Here is a 19416-nt window from a genome sequence, read left to right as displayed (position 1 = left end):
GCAATGGAGGACCCCATGGCCTCCCTCCTCCTTCCGCTGGCATTCAATTCGGACACACACTTAAAAAGGAGCTGTCGGTTAAAACAAGAGCTGTTTTTCCAGCTCTCAGAGGACCCCCCTGATGTGACCTGCAAGGTGTTGCAATCCCTCTCTGCCACCGGCCTGCCTGGTTTTTGCCACACGTGCACACACCTTCCTCCCCCTTCCACAGTGCTTATCGCAAGCGTTTTGGTAGAACTGCCCTTGTCATATAAATCTAAACATAATTCTCTCTTTCCTGTTAAGCTAAAGAAAATAAACGTGTAGGGCTGTTACTGGAAGCCAAGCTGTAGGACTGCCCTAAATTCTCTTCTTATTGAGTCTGGGCTGAAAATCACTCAATTCTGCTGAGGACACACATCTATGCTTGCACACACAGGGAGGGAAGGCGGGAGGGGGGAGGGCGAAAGAAAGAGAGAGCGCAAGAGAGAGAGAGGACGCGGTGTGTATAAATATCTCCAGCTCTCTAGATAGTCGGCAGATTTATTCCGCTGCCAAGCCTGCAGAAAATTGACTTGTTTCATGGAGGCAGGCTATTGACACATTACCGCAAGGAGGGTTAGGAGAGAAAGCGGTGCGGCTGGCGCCCCTCTATTATACGATAATGTAATCAGCATTGTGGGAAATGACTGTGGGTAAAATGGCATCGCTGACATTTATATTAGAGGATATTGATGGCAGGAACTGTGACCACATCTATCGTACCTCCCGTTTGCCAGGATTGACACAGACGGCTCTTGTTGGCTGGATTTCCTCTCTCTCTCTCTCTCTCTCTCTCTCCTTCCTCTTAGCTCCGTTGCTCGCTGCTGTCACTGCAGATAGATAATTGAAAAATGGATCTCACCTTTCCAGCAAACAGGAGTGGTTCAGGCAATTACTGCAGAGGTTATCTACTCAATCTCGAGGCCTCGTCTCCGAGAGAGATTCAGAGGAAATTGGATTTTACATGGATGTTTTATTCTGCAAGGGCTTTAGTATAAATAGAGGCAAGGAGACACCAGCAGACTCTACGGCTGAGAATCGTATGCAGAGGGGTAGAGTGGGGTTTTGACGGGGGGTCTTGGCTGTAGACGTGGTGGTAATACCATGCTGTGGCCCTCTGCAGAACTTCTGGTCTCAATTTGTTTGTTTTGAGGTTGCTGTTGGGTTTTTTTCATGTTTTAGGATTTTTTTATAAGGTGGGGGCTAAAAGATGCTACCCTTCCCCACAGCCACCCGGCTATTTTTTGCCCCTGGAACCTGAAAATAAAAGGGAGTTGTTCCCAAAGGAAATAAAGGCAAACAGATGGCAAAATGCTCTGAAGATGAGAGGGCAGAGGAGAGCGAGATGTATTAAAAGAGCTTTGGAAACTGTCCGGCTCTTAAAGGAGGGGAATTGCTCCTCGGGAGGGGACATTACTCAAAGGCCTATTCCCCATGAGCATCCTTGAAGAAGATTAGGCCTTGAAGTGCCTGGCTATATCAGAAGCAAAAATATACCCATGGTCCTGTAGGACATGCTGTAATGCCAGGCTTTGGGCTGTGCTTGGTGGGAATCCAGCCCTTGAAAGCAATTTGCAGCTGGTATCCTCGCCCTCAGAAACTGCTGAGCAGGGGAGGCCAGAGAAGGACCTTGAGGGTCTTGGTGGACCTTGACAGTTTGGTTTGGCGGGAGGAGACAGCACCAGCGGTTTGGAGCCCACGTGTAGATGCATGTATGTGCGGTGTGCATTGCACCTGGCCTCTGCTTGGAAACCTTCGTGGGAATTCTCTTGCTGGAAATCTGGTCTTGCAAAAAACAGAGCACTATTGTTATTGTTGTAGGACTGTTAAAGCTGTGTTTCATGGATAAATAAGATATGTCAGTGTCTAGGGCTGTCAGTACAGCAACTTCACCAGCATGGAATTCACTTTTAAATGAAATTGTAAAGAGAAAAAATTGGAAAGGGTTTCTGTCAGTGGCTTAGCAAGCCTGGTGGCTGAGACAGTTCTGTCTGGAGGAGTCTGGGTCATGCAGCCCATTCCTGCTGCTGCCCAGTGAGCACAGAGGAAGGCTGTGGGGTAGCCCCACAGAAAGGCTCAGCAGACGTTCCGGATCATTGACCACTTTCCCAAGAAAGGCAGTCTAAAAGTAGGATCTGCCAGGAAGGGTTTGAACAAAGCTGATTTCCCACTTGGGAAATTCACCCATCTTTTCATAGGTAATATTTAACATGGGGGGAGCTTGCACATGTGGGTAGATACTCACGCATGTGGGTAAGAGCAAAGCGCCCTTGTGCCATCTAATTTGTTTTACTCCCAGCTAGCACGGGATGTGTAGGGACACAGCTTTGCACTAACAGCTCTTAAACTGTTATCCCAGATAGAAGCAGTGGGGCTGATTTTGCAGAAGAAATTCAACACAGCATCAGACAGTCTCATCAGCCCCTCCGCTGTCCCCAGCAGAGACTCGTGCTCAGCCCGTAGGTCTCCACACTCTGCCATGCACCACAGCCCTGCTGTCCATCACTAGCTTTTTCGCACTCTCCTCTGCCTGTCCCCTGATGTCAGTGCTAGAGGTGCTCATCTCTCTTGCTGATCAAATCATTCCTGACGTGCACAGCGGCAGCCTCTTCCTTGGTGAAAGTCTGTCTCCAGGGTCCTAGGTGAGGTCCTGCTCCCTTGTCCCCAGGCAGCGAGAAGACAGAGATGGGGGAGGGTGGCAAGGAGGGCTAGGACAGGCTCCCCCACACCTCACACCTCTTCTCCCCATGATATTGAAAGCCAGAGGGCCCCCCAGCTGATTGCCTATTCTGGTGGTGAATGCAGGGCTGGAGATGAAGCCACATGGCTTCGAATGAGCAGTAAAGCCCACATTTTCAAGCGAAAGAGGAGATGAGCTGATGGAGCTCAAACCTAAGGCAGGGGTGGTTGTTAACATTCCTGGAGATCCCTGAATCTGGGAGGGATGTTTCTGGGTAACCAAACACAGGTGATGTGCCTGAACTTTAGCTGAAATCTCCCAGCACCAGTCTGGCAAGCTGGCAGGGGGAGACCAGGCCAAGGCAAGTAAGGCTTTGTGTTTGCCCTCCTTCTGCATCAGCCCTGGGCTTCTACTGGTGGCCATGAGAAAAAGCCTGGCCTCCTGCATTGGGACCCCAAAGCACAGTCATCCAGGTTCAGTAGAAGGAGGTAGCCAAGCTCTCTGAAAATGTCTCAATTTAAAAAAATTATAAAAAAACATGCACAGGATCACGCCTGCAGAGTTAAAATTTTCATCTTGGTTTTGCATATCTTTTTCATGCAAAGGAAATACTGAGTTCCTATGATATGACCAAACCCCACATTCCCTGAAAAATGACAAAAATCTGCTTTTTGAGCTGCAAATGATAGACTGAAAGAGGGTGAGGAGTCCTGGCATGAGGAAGAACTATTTTAAAAAAACATCAGCAAAAAATTTTCAAATCACAATGAAATAACACATTGGCTTCATTTCCTTCTGAAATTTTTCATTTAAAGAAAAAGGCAATGAAACGCTGCTGAAATGACATTTTTGACAAAGTGCCATTTTTCAGCATGACCTCTTGGACCCGCTCACACCAGTGCTGCTAACTAGTTCTGCGTTCATCAAAGCCTGCAGGAGCGGAGGGCAGCCCACCGTGTGCTGATGAGCTGAAACATTTTGGCTTTTTATCTGCCAGCGCCTAGTGGATCTAAGTTCCAGAGCAGCTTCCACTGGAGATGTTCATTCTGGGCTAGTGGTGTCTTTGACTTCCACAAGGCCACAGAAGAAAAGGTGGTGGCTTAAAGAGGCTTCATAGTCATCAAGAACTTGCTCTTCTGGAGGTGATTTACTCCTGGTGACTGCTTGCTCCTGACAGGCTTGTACCAGCTCTGTAGGGGGAACACGGTTTTCAAAAGCCAGGGAGCTTTCTGTCTCCAAGCTGCTGGTCTCAGTGGACAACCCCAAGTTAGCACATGAAGAAATGCCTCCTGGAGGGTGCCAGGCTGGGAGTTAGGGTGTGCTGAGTAACACAGAAGAGACAGAAAGTCTCCTGCCTTCTCTGCTTTCTGATTCAGGAGCAGATGGGTGCCCAGGGTGAGGCGAGAGATCATGCTGCTGCCACAAAGTTCTTTGTGATGGACCACAGTAGGTTCTGAACACCACAAAAAGTTCCCTAATACATCTAAAAGCCTAGTCATTGAGCTGAGTGTCCTGGTACATTGTCTTTTGTATAACCCCTGTAATTGCCCTGAATATGGTATTTGCTTTCATTGCTTGGCCTAGATTGCTGTGGACTGTTATTGCATACTCATAAATAGCTGCTGGTGTTCCACCTTGGAGGAGAGACTGCACTCCACAAAGGCAGTGAGGAGGCTTTGCCGCCGTCTAAATAAGCTTTCCTGAAGTGGGATGGATGCCATGAGACTTAATCTTCTTTAAAAGCTTTGAGCTCCTTGGATGGAGGAGTACAATATTATTTTATTAGCATTACCACAATTGTTAGCAGTATTACTAATATCAATCTTATTATAGTAATAATATCTGGCCAGGATCAAAAATGATGAAGCTTGATTAGCTGGCCGAAGTGCTGGGTCTCAGGCCACATGCCAAAGGTTTCCCCAGTGGGCACATAGAGATAGTCCATCAATGATCCCATCCCCACTGTAGGAGAGGAAATAAGCCCTAGAGATCCTGTACAATGCAAGACACAAGAATGTTGCTCTTTCAGAGTTAGTTTTCCCCGGTATTATCCTACTGTGGTGAGATCTCCACCCTGGCTCAGGGTCTACCCTGTCTCTTCATCCCCAGAGCGTAAAGAACTGCTTCCAAATTGCTCCCAGCTAAACGTGCTCACAGAGCGAGCACTGGTGAGCTTGGGTGCTCATGGACAAGGAATGGCTGAGTACTCCCATCAGCAGCCGTCCCCAGCACCGATCACTGGGGCCCATATGAGGCACAGAGCTGCTGCAGCCCGGGCACCCAGGGGGACGCGAGGGAGAGATCAGGGCTTGGGATGTTCTCTGAGCAAAAGGGTGGATAAATGTTAACCCCTCCCTGCTCCCTCCTATATTTGCAGATGCATTTTCTCAGCCGCAGAGTGAACCACATCCACCTGCAGCCCTGATCTGGAGACATTAAAATGGTCCTTTGCTTTGCTCAGTTCGTGTTTAACCTCTCCCCGTGTCCTTGCCCTGGCCGTGCCACCTTCCATTCCCAACCAGAGCATCTTTCCAGTTTTGCTTCCTTTCCCACCTCTCCTGGTATCCATTACATCCACCCTGGGGGTGGGAGGAAGGTGGGAATGATTCGTGGCATTGATCAATAACTCTTTCCTGCCCAGCCAGGAACCCAACCCGCCCAACTTTATTGCTGCAACCAGATCCCAGCTCGAGGGATGTTACGACAACCCGCCTGGGCCGCGGGGGCCAGAAGAACAAATACCTCCCTAACAGGCATGACTTCAGCCTGCACATGTCCCGCTCCCCGGATGGCTCCTCTGACAGAAGAAGCCCCCGCGAGGATTTACATGTCCCAACTACTTCCTGAAATCACCACTCCTGCTCGTTATCTCACCCTCCCATCACCTGCACCAGTACCGGATCCTCTTTGAAGGGAAAGGAGAACCCTGAGAAGGAAGAGAAGGAGGTGCACAAGTCCCAGCAATCTGGACGTGGGGCTGGGGGATGGCGACAGACCCCAGCAATGAAATATCTGAGCACTCTGGCCAAGCCTTTTTACTACCTGCAATGGAAAATGAATGCCAGCTGCAAATCAGGGATTTCAACAGCCTCTCTGAAGGCACGTCAAGCATTTTATGGCTGGAAATACATTGAGGGTTTATTATGGGCTACCCACTGATCTTTCCTGCAAGCATGCAGTAGCTGGACCCTGTTCCCACCCTGCCTTTGGATGGGGAGGGGTCCCCACAAATTGATCAGTTTTTGGATGGTAAATTGATTGGTTCCATCTGCTGCTTCTCTGCTTTCCAGCTCCTGAGCAAGGATTTAACCTCATGTCGAGACAGGCTGGAAGCTGATTCGGAGGGCAGCCCAGGCCTGCAGTGGGACGCAGGATACTTTTTAGACCTGTCAAATGTCACACACAGCAACACTCACCTCATGGCTTCCTCCACAGCAGGACTGGGCTTCCCCCTTCCCAGCACTTTGCCCCAACTTCCCCATTCTCCAGCACCCGACATGTGCAAACCCCACACCTTCACGAGAGGAGCACCCCCATCATCCTGTCCCATGCTGGGGTCTTGGGAAAGCAGGCACAGTAATGGGAGCCAAACCTCCTGGAGGTGGGAAGCTGCTGCAACCAGGATATAGCAACATGGCTTTGCAAACCAGCATGCAAGCTGTCCAGGAGCCTGGGCACACTGGCTGTTGGAGCAAACATCTCTCGGTTTAACTGCTAGATGTGCTACAGCCATGTCTTCATTACACTGCATCCTCTCTCAGATTAACTAGGGCTTAACTTTGCATCAGGGCAGCCAAAACAGGGAGGACCAGCTACACTGAGCAGTGCAAAGAAAGGCAGCAAGGGGATAATGGTCTTTCTGGGCTTAAGCTCTTTCTCTCAAAGAAGGTGTTACTTTGGGTCTCTCCTCTTCCCAAGCACTTACCTTCCTAAAGGCTGTCAGAACTTCACATCTTTGAGGGCTCCTCCCTTCTGTCAAAATTACTTGAAACTGTCCCACAGTTTCAGAATTCATTGAGGGAGACAGGCAGGCAGAGATGCAAACAGGGGGACTAAATCTTCCTTCCATAGGAGACCCCGCACTAAACCCCAAAACTGCAGCCCTTTGGGCAGCACCCATAAATCACAGACACCAGAGCTGGGGGCAAAGGCACTGGGCTTGGAGGAATGAGATGTATTGCTAGCCAGTGGGACAGACCTGCTACCAAAACCTCTGGCAGGTGGCTACAGCTCTCTATATGTACTTTATATATAAGACCATATACCCGGCTGTTCCCAGCAAGGCTTTTTGAAGGAATTCTCTCTGTGTGCTTGCCAAAATTGTAACATAGGCCTCTTACCATGCAACAAAATAAAAGACTCCCTTAGAAAAGCAGATGCAGTTGATGCTCTTGCTGTTGATCTACCGTCCTTGCTGCACCTCACTCCTGCTTGCCCCACCATAATGTGGTGGGGTTGTGGATGCCATGGCACGCTAGCCTGGGTGCTAAGAGGCTTGCTGGGCAATCACACCCAATCCAACCCTGCTCTTTAACGCACCCAGCTGGATATTGCCAGTCTTCACTCTTTGCTCAGCTGCCAACCATGTCATTAGCATTGGTAGCTCCCTGCCCATCCTCCTGTCCACCCTCCTGGTGGGTCTCCACGCTTTGCTCTCATCTCAGGTTGCTTAAAGGATCTTTTTTGTCCCTGCTTGAGAAACAGATCCATGTACCATGCACACCTCAACCATCCAGGTCCTTCTGTTCAGCCGCTTGTTTAATGGCTCCTTTTGATTTCTATTGATTTGTCTCTGCTCTTCCCGTTGCACTCACTTCATATTTTCAAGCTTTCTCTGCCAAAAAAAAAAAAAAAAAAAGCCACAGAAATTTCCCTGCAGTGTCCTGGTGCTAAGAATTCGGGACTTGAAGACATGAAGAAAGTCATCACCGCTGGTGATAAATCAGGAGAGCTCAGGATGTACATGGGGCAAGAGGAAGAATGAAAGAAGGAAAGGGGAAGAGGAACAGGAGTAAATCTGAGGAGCTGCAGGGAGGGACAAGGCTACCATGTCACCTCCTGAGGGAACACGGGTGTGAGGTCTGATTTGGAAGAACCATACTCCAAATGTAGCCTAGGGGTAACGGGGCTGTAAATCAGTTCCAGCCCAGTGCTATGGTAGATGTCTTGGCCTGTGCAACGGCTGCCATCTTGGCCTGTACCACAGCCACCATCTTGGCCTGTGCCATGGCAGCCATCTTGGCTGACCCACCCCAACTGGCCGCTGAGTCTCCAAGCACATCCCCCTGCCATTTCATATCTGTATTTACTGTAGGAGTGGTGAGTCCTTCATTAAACTCATGCTGTCCACGGCCTTGGCTCCAAGGCAGGGCAGTAGCACCCCAGGGCACCTTGGCTCCGGGCGTTGCTTGCTCTGCAGCCATTCTCCCTGGGGGTCGGCCTTGCCGTGAGGAGCAGCATCGCGGTGTCCAGCCGGGGGTCCCGGTGTGGATGCCCGTCCCCTCATATACTCCTGCTACCATCTGCTGGAAGGAATCAGCCTGCGCGCTTGCCCGCCGCACAGAAACCCTGTTGGGAGCCATAATGAAGACGGCACAAGGATGAGGACGGCACTGGGGTGAACCTGCCCGCTCGCTGCCTTCCCCCTCTGCGTTTGGAGGGACCAGGACACATGAGTCTCTCTCCTAGCGTGTGGCCTCCTCCGTGTTGTTTAATGGCTGTGATTCCTGAGGGCTTCCTTGGCTCCGACACCACCCTGCTCCACAGTCTTGCCTAAGGTACTGATTTTTGTCTCTACCTCAGTTTTTGTGCCGTTACTTAAAACACCAGCTGCTGGTGTTGCTCAGGCCCCTCCATTTGAGTTACTGTGACTGTAAACATTGTCCCTTTCTAGACAGGTGCCATTAGCTTCACCATGGTCCCATCCCCGCTCCTCCCCACCCTTCCCAAAACACTGCCCATCGGCAGTGCTCCCCTACCACAGAAACACAGCCATGCCTTGCATAGGGCACGCGGGCAGCTTGTCTCTGACCGTCTGGGGGGAAAAAAACAGTGCCGAAAGCTAAAATAGCAGCTCAAGACGCTCTCCTGTGCAAGCTGGGCCGGGGACCAAAGACAGTCGGTACCAGGCTGGAAGCTTGTATATTTTTGTTATGGGTTGTTGAACAAACCACACAGTTTTACCCTACAGGGTATAATAAATGAGCAATGAAAAAGCAGAGAAGTGAAAAGGAAAAGTATTTGCCTGCAAAAATATGCCACAAAGCAAATGAGTCAGAAGGACGTGGACTGCACTGTGCTGGGCCTGCTCTGTCTAAAAGCAATGCTTTTATAAGGTAGGGAAAGTGATTTAAGAGATTGCAGGTAAACATGGTCTCCCATGTACTGTTCTGGGGAAAAGTGGCAGAATAAATATGCAAATCCTTCTTATGTGACAGCCAGGATGGTAGAAATGATTATGAAATAGACCTGGAGAAGTCTGATTAATAATTTATCCTCAAATGGAAGTTAATTCTTGGCTAGGCAGCGAGGATAATAAGGCTGAGGAATCAATAAGAGCATTTACAACTCTGTAAAATGCGTTTACAAGTGCAAAAAGATGGGTTGCTTTGTGGTCATGCCTTGCATGGGCTAGGAGAGAGGGAAGGGAGAGCACACAACAGTGACTGCGCAGCATCGGCTCCGCAGACAAGTCTGGAGAGGCAGCTGGGCATCAGCAGACACCAGTGGAACCGAGCATCATCTCTGGATCGGTGCTGCAACCTGAATGATCCTCTGCAGCTAGCACTTGCCCTCACAGCCCGTGGAGGACACATTAGTTAAACCCACTCACTTATGAAGGTTTCTATAATGAATGCAGTGTTGACAGGGCAGTTCAGTGGTACCTTCAGCCAGAGTGTGACTGCCCTCAGGGACACAGAGTGGAAGTGACTGCCTGGGACACCATGCTCTTGGGTGGCCCATGCATATCTGGCCTAGGCAATCTACCTCTTCACTGCCCCTGCACCACAGCACACATGGGTAGGGAACTCACCTTGCTCTCACAGAGAAAGAAGCAACCACCAGCGGCCTCCTTTAGTGTAAACTCTTAAAAATATGTGCCTCAGATTTCAAATAATGTCCTCAGTGAGATCCGTTGGGCAGCTGGATGTTCATTGCTTGTCCATTTCATCTTCCCTGGGCAGCTGAGGAATGGCTGCTTGAATGGCAGCACTGCTCTGGGAGGCAGCAAAGTATCTTCATGTATCCTGGCTCAGAGCTGGGAGCAGATACCTCTGCCTTGATGCAGCTGAGAAGGATGGGGTCCCTCAGCTTGGCCCCAGATACCATGACCCTGGAAGGGATATGAGCTCATGGCGTGTAATTGTCACCAATGGCTTTGAGCCTGCGGTCCATGGATTACCAACAAGACCCTGAAAAGTGAGAAAGAAAAGCCAGTGGGGCCTCAAATGACTAAAATCCACATTGCCGCTGGCAAGTTTTCCTTCGTCATTTCCTCTGTAAATAGAGCAGTGACATTTTGAGGGAGCAGAGGGAGGTGAGAAGGCAGTTCCCACTGGGGATGTGCCTGATACTGAGACCCTCCCTGCCTTCAGCAGAGAGTACAGATAACAGATTTGCACAGATTTCCTCTTAGTGCTGTTCATCCCCTCAGGGCCTTTGGCAGAGTGTCTCCAGTCCCCGGATGGCACGGTCTGTCCTAGCCGACTGGTTCAACTGAGGGAACATGGAGGGAGAAATGTGAGGCTAGAGGGACCCTGATAGATAGTCTTGTAAGACAGCTTTCCCCAAACCCTCCCAACAGATGGGTGTCCAACCTGCTTGTAAATACTGCCAGTGAAAGAGCTCCATCCCTTCCTGACAGCTTGTTCCAGGGTTTGTGTGTGATCAGAGTTGAAGGAGTTTCCTAACATCTCACCTAAATCATCTCTCCTGCAAATGGAGCCTCGTTCTCCTTGTCTTGTCCCCATGCTGAATATGGAGAGCAATCCATCCATGTCCTCGTATAAAAACTTTATATACTGAAACATTTTTTACTTGCTGCCTTCTGGCTCTTTCTTTTTTGAACAAAATAAATCCAGTTCCTTCAATTTTCCGTCCAAGGTCAGATTTTGTAAAGCTTTTATCTCTGTTACAGTCTGATGCCAAGAACCGTGCAAAGGCCTCTGGATGTCCCACCTGCTGTGAGCGAAGTGAAATAGTCAGGTCCAGAGTGCAGTCCTGGTCTTCCCCCTCAAAGGGCATCTATCAGGACTTCACGAGAAACAGAGAAGGGCTACAAGGGTGGTCAGAGGACTGACACTACCAAGCATGAGCTGAGACCCTTCAGCTGGTGAAAGACTAGAGGCAGGCTAGGTGATGGAGGTGAATCTTATTGAACAGGTAAATAAGGAATGACTGCTCACTGTTTCTTTCAATAAAAAAGCAGGGCTGCCAAGTGAAAGCAGCAGGAGAACAAATGGAAAGAGAAATTCTTTGTGCTGCGTATAGCTAACCTGAGAGACTCCTTGCCTTGGGATATGTGGATGCTAGCTCTTTAAAGGGGTTCAAAAGGAACTCCAGAAAATGCATTGGAAAAAGTCCGCAAGAGCTACTGTTAAATACAAAGCCTCGATGTTTGTCTGAGGAAGTCCCCCACCAAAGATCGCCGAAGACTGGGAAACTATTCTGGAGAAACATCATAGGACATCGATCTGCTTCTTACACATTAGGCATTCTCTCAGATGTGGTGCAGGGCTACGTGGGTTTTAGATCTAACCTGATCAGGCCTCCACCTCTTCTAGCTCACATTATGCCTCTGTTGAACATGCCAGAACACTGTTTACTTTGGTGAACAGCAGGCCTGCTAAAAAATGGGTTCAGCATTAGCTGTCAGAAAGGCACTTAGACTGAGTCAGTCATCTAGGCTGACTAAGTCATCTGACCAAACTTGGTCCCATTTAGGGGTTTGTTCTCTAGCATAATAAACTGTGATCTTAAAAACATTGCTCAGCTAAAAAAGCATGCTGGGCTCATATGGGACACTGAGGTGGGGGGAAGGTGACCTGCCTTGCAGCCTTGTGTGGCCACAGCTTTGTTCATGTCTCTACCCCAGGACTTAAGGCAATTTACAGTAAGATTTCACACATCCCATCTCAGCCAGGTGTGAGATCAACTTGCTGTCTGGAGCAAAGGTCAAGCGTCCTGGAAAGGTGAGGTCCAAAGCAAAGCAGTGTCTTGGCCCATCTGAATCGGGCTGAAGCTCTTGGCAGCCATGGCTTTTGTGTCTGTAATTTAAGCCTGAACAGACCGAAAGAGCCTAGCTTTGTGAGGAAACTCTCATCCTTTCTCACTGCTACTAAGTCTGGGGTCTGGAGTATAGCAGGAGACCCATCCTGGTATTACAGTCCTCCTGGCATGGATTGGAAGATGCCTGCTGCAGATAGAGGACACGCAAGGCTATAGAGGGCCCTGGTTTGTGAACGGTTTGCTTCTACAGCAGCTCCAGGGAACAGTGCAGACTGACTCACCACACAGCTCAGCTGGTGTGAGCAGCAGCTTGTGGGGCTCAGAGCGGGACAGCTGAGAAGAACATGAGTTATTTGCTCTGCCTTCCAGCCCTGCATGTGGCTGGTGGTCTCTCTGGTTCCTTCCTCAGTAGAAATCATGGACGACTTTGTCCAGTGCTGAGCCAGGGCACAGGCTGTCTCCATGTCACCCAGATACCCACGTCTCTACTGACAGGGTGCTCAAAAACATTGAGGGTGACGTTTCCTGCAGGAAAAAGTGTGTAGCTGCTCTTACGGAGGCTGATGGCATTGGTAGAGAGGAGAGGGCCATTCCTTAGATTGAACAAGGCCCCAACACATGGACTGAGAGGAAGGGTGAGCACAGACGTGAGCACAGACGTGGGTTTCCAACAGTTTATTTATTTTTACAATCCTCCCTTTTCCCACCTCCCCCTCCAAGGCATCTTGGAAGCCAAGACTGACACCTGCCAGGATGTGAGTTGTCTAGACAAAATCAGAATGATCCCCTCCAAAGCTGGAGCAGAGGGGAACCGGCTTCAGCCCCTGCAGAGATCAAAGGGCCAGCTGGGTCTGGGGCTGGAGAGCTGGGCGATTCCCAGGTGCGGGGGACCAGCGAGGTGTCAGTCACGTCCCCCTGCACATGCTCCTGCAGTCGCTCAGCATATGACTTTGGGGCAGCTGGTGGTAGCTAAACCTTGGCCTGCACACCCCCTTCCTTGAGAAGCATGACGGAAGGGATTAAGTGGCTTGTAAGGTGACACGGGGTTGATCAGTTCTCAGTGGCATGGTGGGAGGGGAAATGCTGAAGTGGCTTTCCATCTCTGGCCTTGGTCTCCTGTCCAGTCACTACCCAAACCCAGAAGCCTGTCCTTGCTGGATCTGGAGGAACACCAGCTCCTATACCTGCCACCTGCCTTTCAAGCCTTACCTCTATGTACGTTTCCCTCAAGGAGAGCAAAATTTGTCCCTCCAACCTCTTTTCTGTGTCCCGAGCAGTGATGCTCCCAGTGGGGTGCCTCCAGGAGCTGGAGGTGCAGAGGATGTACGGGGGCAAGTAAGATGCCGTTCAAGTACAGATGTGTCCATTTGATGGGAGAGGACTGAAGTCCCTCTGCAAATCTCCACCTCCTTCTTGTCCTTGCAGCCCTGTGGTAAGGCTTCAGCATTGCTCAGAAGAAGAGGAATGATCTGCAGCACAAAACTGCTGCTGCTTTCATTCCCCCTGTGCCTGCCCCACTGTAGGGACCATGAGCCAGACTTATCCCATCCAGTTCAGCTCGCACAAGCAGAATAACTGTTGCACACCCAGCACAGGGGATAGAGCTTCCCAGGGGCTTGAAGATAGCCCTTGCCTGGCCATTAGGGAGGGAAATCTCTGAATGCAGCCCTATTCTGAAGGTGTCAGCACCACTAATTTTGATCACCTCTTCCTTACCTTTGGTCAGTTCTACTACAGCCTTTTTTTCCCCCACACGCCACACAGAAACATGGTGGGACCTTACCACCATCTGGGGACACCAAAGAAAGAGCTGTGCCACATGGAGACCTTTTTCTGCAGCACAAGTGGCTCCAGCATCTCCTTGCAATAGGACCTGCACTGGACCATCTTCTGGTCCGGTGCAGGTCCTGCACAATCCATCTCCTGCACTGGGCCAACATTTTACTCCCCCACTGCTGCTGGCAGACATAGGATGGCAGCACATGGGTCTTGCTGGCAGGGCCCTGACAGCCATAGGGAGCAGGATTAGCAGCTCCTGTGGTATCCCTTTATTTCCATATCCTCTGCCAGCCCTGTTATTCCTCTGCAGCCTTCCCACCCTCCAGCGACACCCAGACTTTCCGTAACACATATTCCTCTCATAGGGAGGCACCAGAGGGCAGGGAATAAACTCATGATCTTAGTTCATGTGACTGGTAAAGGCTGAGGCTAGCCAGACTTTTTCCTTCTAATCAGTTCACATCCCTGCAGCACCTATGGACCCCACTGAGGTCAGGCACTCTGCATCTACTGGGTGAATATTCACTAGACCTGCAGAGTTTTACAGGCAGAAGAAACACTTCTGATTGCCCAGTCTTCTCTGCTGGCTTAGGTGCAGCTGCTGAGCTTTCCCCTTCCCAGGGCAGAAGACAGTACACATCAAGATGCAGGTGTTGTCAGGTCAGGTGGTGGAGCAAGGAGCAAGGGATGAGGCTGCTGCTGGCATGGAGACCATCTCCTGTGGTCCCCAGGAGCTTTGTTTGCTGCTGTATCCCCCCTAGTCTCCCTCCTGATCCAGGATGTTGTGCGCCAGGCATGGGTGCATCAGTAGTAAGGGTCAAGAAGCGGGGTAGATGCTTGGTGCTGTGAACAAGTGATATCCAGCCTGGCTGCAGGGCAGGAGACAAGGCTGTGTACTTCATCCTTGAGGCTTGACAGCTTGGTGCTCCCCTCTGACAGAGGTTTCCCTTCATTGCGAGAACCCATTGGTGAAGTCTTAAACCAAAAAGGGTGAAAAGACTTATGACTGGCATCGGTAGTGGAAAAAAAGCATCTTTAAGTGGCATCTCTAGTAGAAAATCTGGCATCTCTAGTGGAAAAAATCCAGGCCAGTTCGTCTGGAGAATAAAGCTCAGAGACTGCTGCTCTGTCTAAATATATATATATCTATCTCCATGAAGGTCCCACAGGGGTCGCATCGCTGTCCTGACAGAGGTGATGGAGGAGCAGGAGGGAGCGCGTGCAATACAGACCTGGCAACATTAGAGGGAGCTTTGGGAAGGGGTCTGGGAAGAGTCGGAAACAATAACTAGATGTAAATTACATTTTGTGAGTTTGTTTAAATAAGGGATCCAGTTTAATCCCATCAACTGTTTGCTTAGTGTACAGCTGAAAATTAGCATCAACAATTTTATGCACACTAATAAATTTAAGCCATTACTCTCTCCATCTGCAGCTTCATTCATATAGTTTAAGAATCAAAGCGATTTCCCTGTAAGTTTCTAAGGCTCAGTAATTTACTCCAAAGAATGTGAATAGAAAGTGCCTGGAGGCCCAGAGACATGGTCTTATAAGCCCTCCCTCTCCTTCCTCCTCTTCTCACCCATCTCAAACGAAGGTGACGTGAGGTGCCTGGCCTGGGGAGCGAGCGTGGATACCAGGCTGTGGTCCCGGACTGCTAGCTGGTGTTATCCTGTGTCTGGACACGGCACACGTCAGCTAGAGGAAGGGAGCTGTGCACACTGGGACGCTTGGCGTGGGTACAGCACCATGCTCTGGGCTGGCTGTGAGGAAATCAATCATCTTTTATTGTTCTTTGCTCCTCTGGTCAGGGTGGAACATTCCTCCTAAAGAGAAACTTGTTATCCTCCCCGGCAGCGTCCCTGCCGAATTCCTGGCATCGGCAGCTATAAATAACCGCCCCGTACATGTGAATAGCATGTGGGCAAGGCTCCCAGGGACTGCAGGCAGCACGAGGTCCACGCTGCACGCACACCAGGCCCTGCTGTCAAACCTCTGGGAGAGCTTTCCAGCCAGCTGGGGAGGTTGTTTCCCCATTCTTAGCTTAGAAGCCAAGGCAAAAGAGGCAAAAGGCTGCAAAAAAAACAGCTGGCAGGGTGTTCTCACTCCAGAGTTTTAGGTTCGGGCTGTCCAGCTGGGGCAGGGCAAAGCTGGAATAAAGATCTATATCTTAATGAGTTTTACAATCTGAGGCCTTGAAACATGGTTGAAATGAAGATTAGAAAGTCTTGCGCTTTTTTTGAGAATTTTTTTGAGAAATGTCCCATCCCAAGTCAGGATAAAACCCACCAAAAGTCACAGCAAGCCCCTTCCCATCCCCAGAGCTGTGCGGTCAGAAACCTGGATGAATATTTTTGTATGTGCCACTTTGAACCACTGGGTTTCAGTCTTCAACCTTTCACCAAACTATTTTACAATTTGAAAGAAAAAGCTCATTTTAAGCAGAAAACAACTACTTTTTCGTTGTAGAGCATGTAAATAGTTTCAAAATGTTTATACATTTTTATAAAATAGGAAATGTGTCTAAACCAGCCCATTGGATAGTTTAACTTCAGCAAATCAAGAGATAAAATTAATAAAATACGATTCTGCTTAGGCAAGGTGCCTCTGTTTTACAGTGGAGGAATTGGTGGATTAGGCAAAAGGTCTGTGGCAGAGCAAGGGGGTGTTTAGAGGAAACTAGGGGGTGGCAGGCTAAAGTGCAATCCATGCTGCATAAAAATATTGCAAGAAACAGCTTTCTAGGAGAAAATCCACGCTTATAAATGAAAAACATTTGGTTACATAAGAGCTGAAGCTCTGGGATTTGGACCGGCATTGGGACTACCATTTTTACATGCTTATATAGCATCAAGCACAATAAAGAGCTGTCCAGAGCTCTGCAAAGTGCAGAAGTTTGCAAAATCCAGAGAGGAGAAGGAAGGCTGAGAGTTCCAGATGTGCAGCACTTAATTAGAAATGTCCATCTTGTTCCCCCTCTCTTTTCACTGATTTAAAAACTATCTGCAAAGCAAAGTCCTCAAGGAACACTCATTTCAGATCAGATTAATTAATTCCATTTTAATGTCAAGGATTAAAACCATCATACTTTTTAAATGCTAAAACAAAAAAGTCATGTCTAAACACCAAGCATAGTAATTTTTGAAAACGAAGAAGTGAAGTCATTAAACACCGACCAAACTTTTCCTCTGGATTTTCTCAAACTGAAATCCTGCTAAAAGGCAAATCTTTTCCATGTTGGAAAAATGGTCCATTCTGATTGAATGTTGTCCAGCAGAAATATTTTTAGCCATCTTGCTCTAGAGCTGATTTTTTGGGCCCTTCTGAGCTATGTCATGGGGGAAGATGGAAGCTGGTGGTGTGTTTTGTACGAACAGATCTCATTGGAGATACCCTGGCACACTGACCTCTCATAAGCAAAAGCATCAAGTTGCTGCATTGCCACTGAGGTTGAGAGAAGCTGGATTGCTCCCAGAGGCCATGGGCATCACAAGACAGGTGAATATGGGTGAAAATCAGGTCCTTCAGGTAGGGCAGAGTGGCAATGTTTTTGATAGGGTTCAAAATAGGTAATAAACACTGTGCTTTCTACTGGGCAGAAAAAGAGATGGGCAGGGATGAGAGGAAATCAGAAATCCAAATGGGAAATGAGATGCAAACACTGCACAAAAGCCAGTGAGAGAAAAGCAATGTTGGTCAGGGTGTGTGTCCATATGGAAGTGTCCATGTGAAAAAGAAAAGGTGATGAATGTCCCTATGGGATGATGGTGGAACAGGCTGCATGACTTCTAAAACTGACAGACTATCACTGTCTGAAGACAAGAGTCCAGAAATGGATATGATGAACAGGAGAGAGGACCTTGACCAGCCCAACATCTCTGCCCAAGAGAGCCAATACCCAGGCCCAAGAGCACCCAGAGAGGATGGTGCTGTGACTGGGGGGTCTGGAGAGCGTGGCAAGAGGGCTGGCAGGGGCTGAGGTCTTTCCGTATCATGGGTGCAAAAGATGAGTGCTAGAGAAGGAGAACCACCATCAGCTGGTGGATAACTTTGGACCCAGATTAAGCAACTGTTTTGGGATCCAGATGTGATTTACCAATTGACTCTACAGAGATGGACCTAACCTCCACTCACAGTGTCTTTATTACCCATACCAAGTTTGTCTTCAGTTGGCCAGACCGTGACCCCACTGCAGCTAAACTCAAGGTTACTCCCCTGAAGATGACAGCCCAGGTCAGTAGTGCAGCCAGCAGGCTTTTGGGCAGGTTATACTAGCTGTGGATCCAACCATCCAGAGTTGGGACACCTTTGCAGACCAAAAAGGATTGATCCATCCTACAGATTAGACCTTGGTGGTTGGATCGCTGTCCCACCTTCCTCACCACCACCTTCACACGCAGCCTGTGGCTAATCCTACAAACATATTTCTTTCTCCAGGCAATACATTGCAGGCACTGGGGAACAAAGCGAGTGTCGGGGTGATGCAAACCTCTCCATCAAAGTCTAAGTTTGATGCATCCTCTGTTTTTCCAGAACCTCATTTTGCCTTCCTGCGTACCAGTTAATAGAGTTGTTACCCTGTTAGTTTAAAGGGCTGCTCGAATCCTATTAGAATATTAAATTATCTGGTATTGTGCTGCTGGCAAGAGCCAGCACAGAGGGCTGTATGTTAGCTTGACAGATAAGCTGTCATTCTCTTAAGTTAGCTACATTTAAAAGCCAATGTCTTTGTTAGATCAGAGGGGAACAGCGGGGTGAAGCAACAGGGGAGGGGACGTTCCTCCTCACCTACCAACATTGTTGCATTCCATCAGGTGGCATGGACCAGCAGCTCCAGTCTTCCTGCAGATGGGTTTGGGAATACATCCTCCTCCAGCCTCATCTTCAGATGGTGCTTTTCTTGCCTGCTGCCGTGGGGGAGATGGAAGCCCCACCACTCTGCCTTTCTCCTAGATCAGGATGTTGCCTGGGTCTCTTCGAAAAGACGAGGTGAGGAGCAGGGAAAGTATGAAAGGGAAACACCACAAGAAGCCCCTCCACAAAGCTAGAGAAGGGACTCTCCTCACACCTGTTGGGTGGACAGACACTAGCTTGTCCAGATGTACCCTATTTCTCTACTAAGCTTCTCCAGGAGCAAGCAATGCTTTAGGCTGTCCTTAGAGAAGACTCTAGAAGTGACTGTCTTGCTTAGGGTGACTCCTGAACATGCATCTCTGTCCTGGGGGGGACAGGTGAGGCACAGCATCTAGTCCCACTCCTAGCAAGGCCAAGTCAGCCATCAAGGCATGGGGGCCGAGTTGGTAAGAATCTGTCCCAGATGTGCTCCCACCTGGCTGCAGAAGCAGAGCAGCTGCACTGCCTCAGTGCGGGATGTCCTTATCACTTCTGGAGAGAGGAGGCTGAATGAGCTCGGCTTGTTTAGCCCAGCACGACACCCGCTGAGAGGGGATCTGATTGCTGTCCATAAATACGTCAACAGGACTAATAGCAGGGAAGAGCCGCTGAAGCTAAAAGAGGACACTGGCACTAGAGCAAACAGGGCTAAAGCAGAAGGAAAGAAATGTAGGCTGGAAATTAGCGGCAGACTTGTAACCATCAGAGCAAAGAGAGGCTGGAATAGGCATTGCACAGGGCCAGAATGGGCCAAAGTGGGGCTTGTGTCAGACAGAGCCTGCTCAGTCCATGAAGGGGCTGCTGTGCTGGATGCG

This window comes from Rissa tridactyla, chromosome 6 (assembly GCF_028500815.1).
Source record: "Rissa tridactyla isolate bRisTri1 chromosome 6, bRisTri1.patW.cur.20221130, whole genome shotgun sequence".
Taxonomy (NCBI): domain Eukaryota; kingdom Metazoa; phylum Chordata; class Aves; order Charadriiformes; family Laridae; genus Rissa; species Rissa tridactyla.
The sequence above is the reverse complement of the archived record's forward strand: the minus strand, read 5'-3'. Positions refer to the sequence as shown.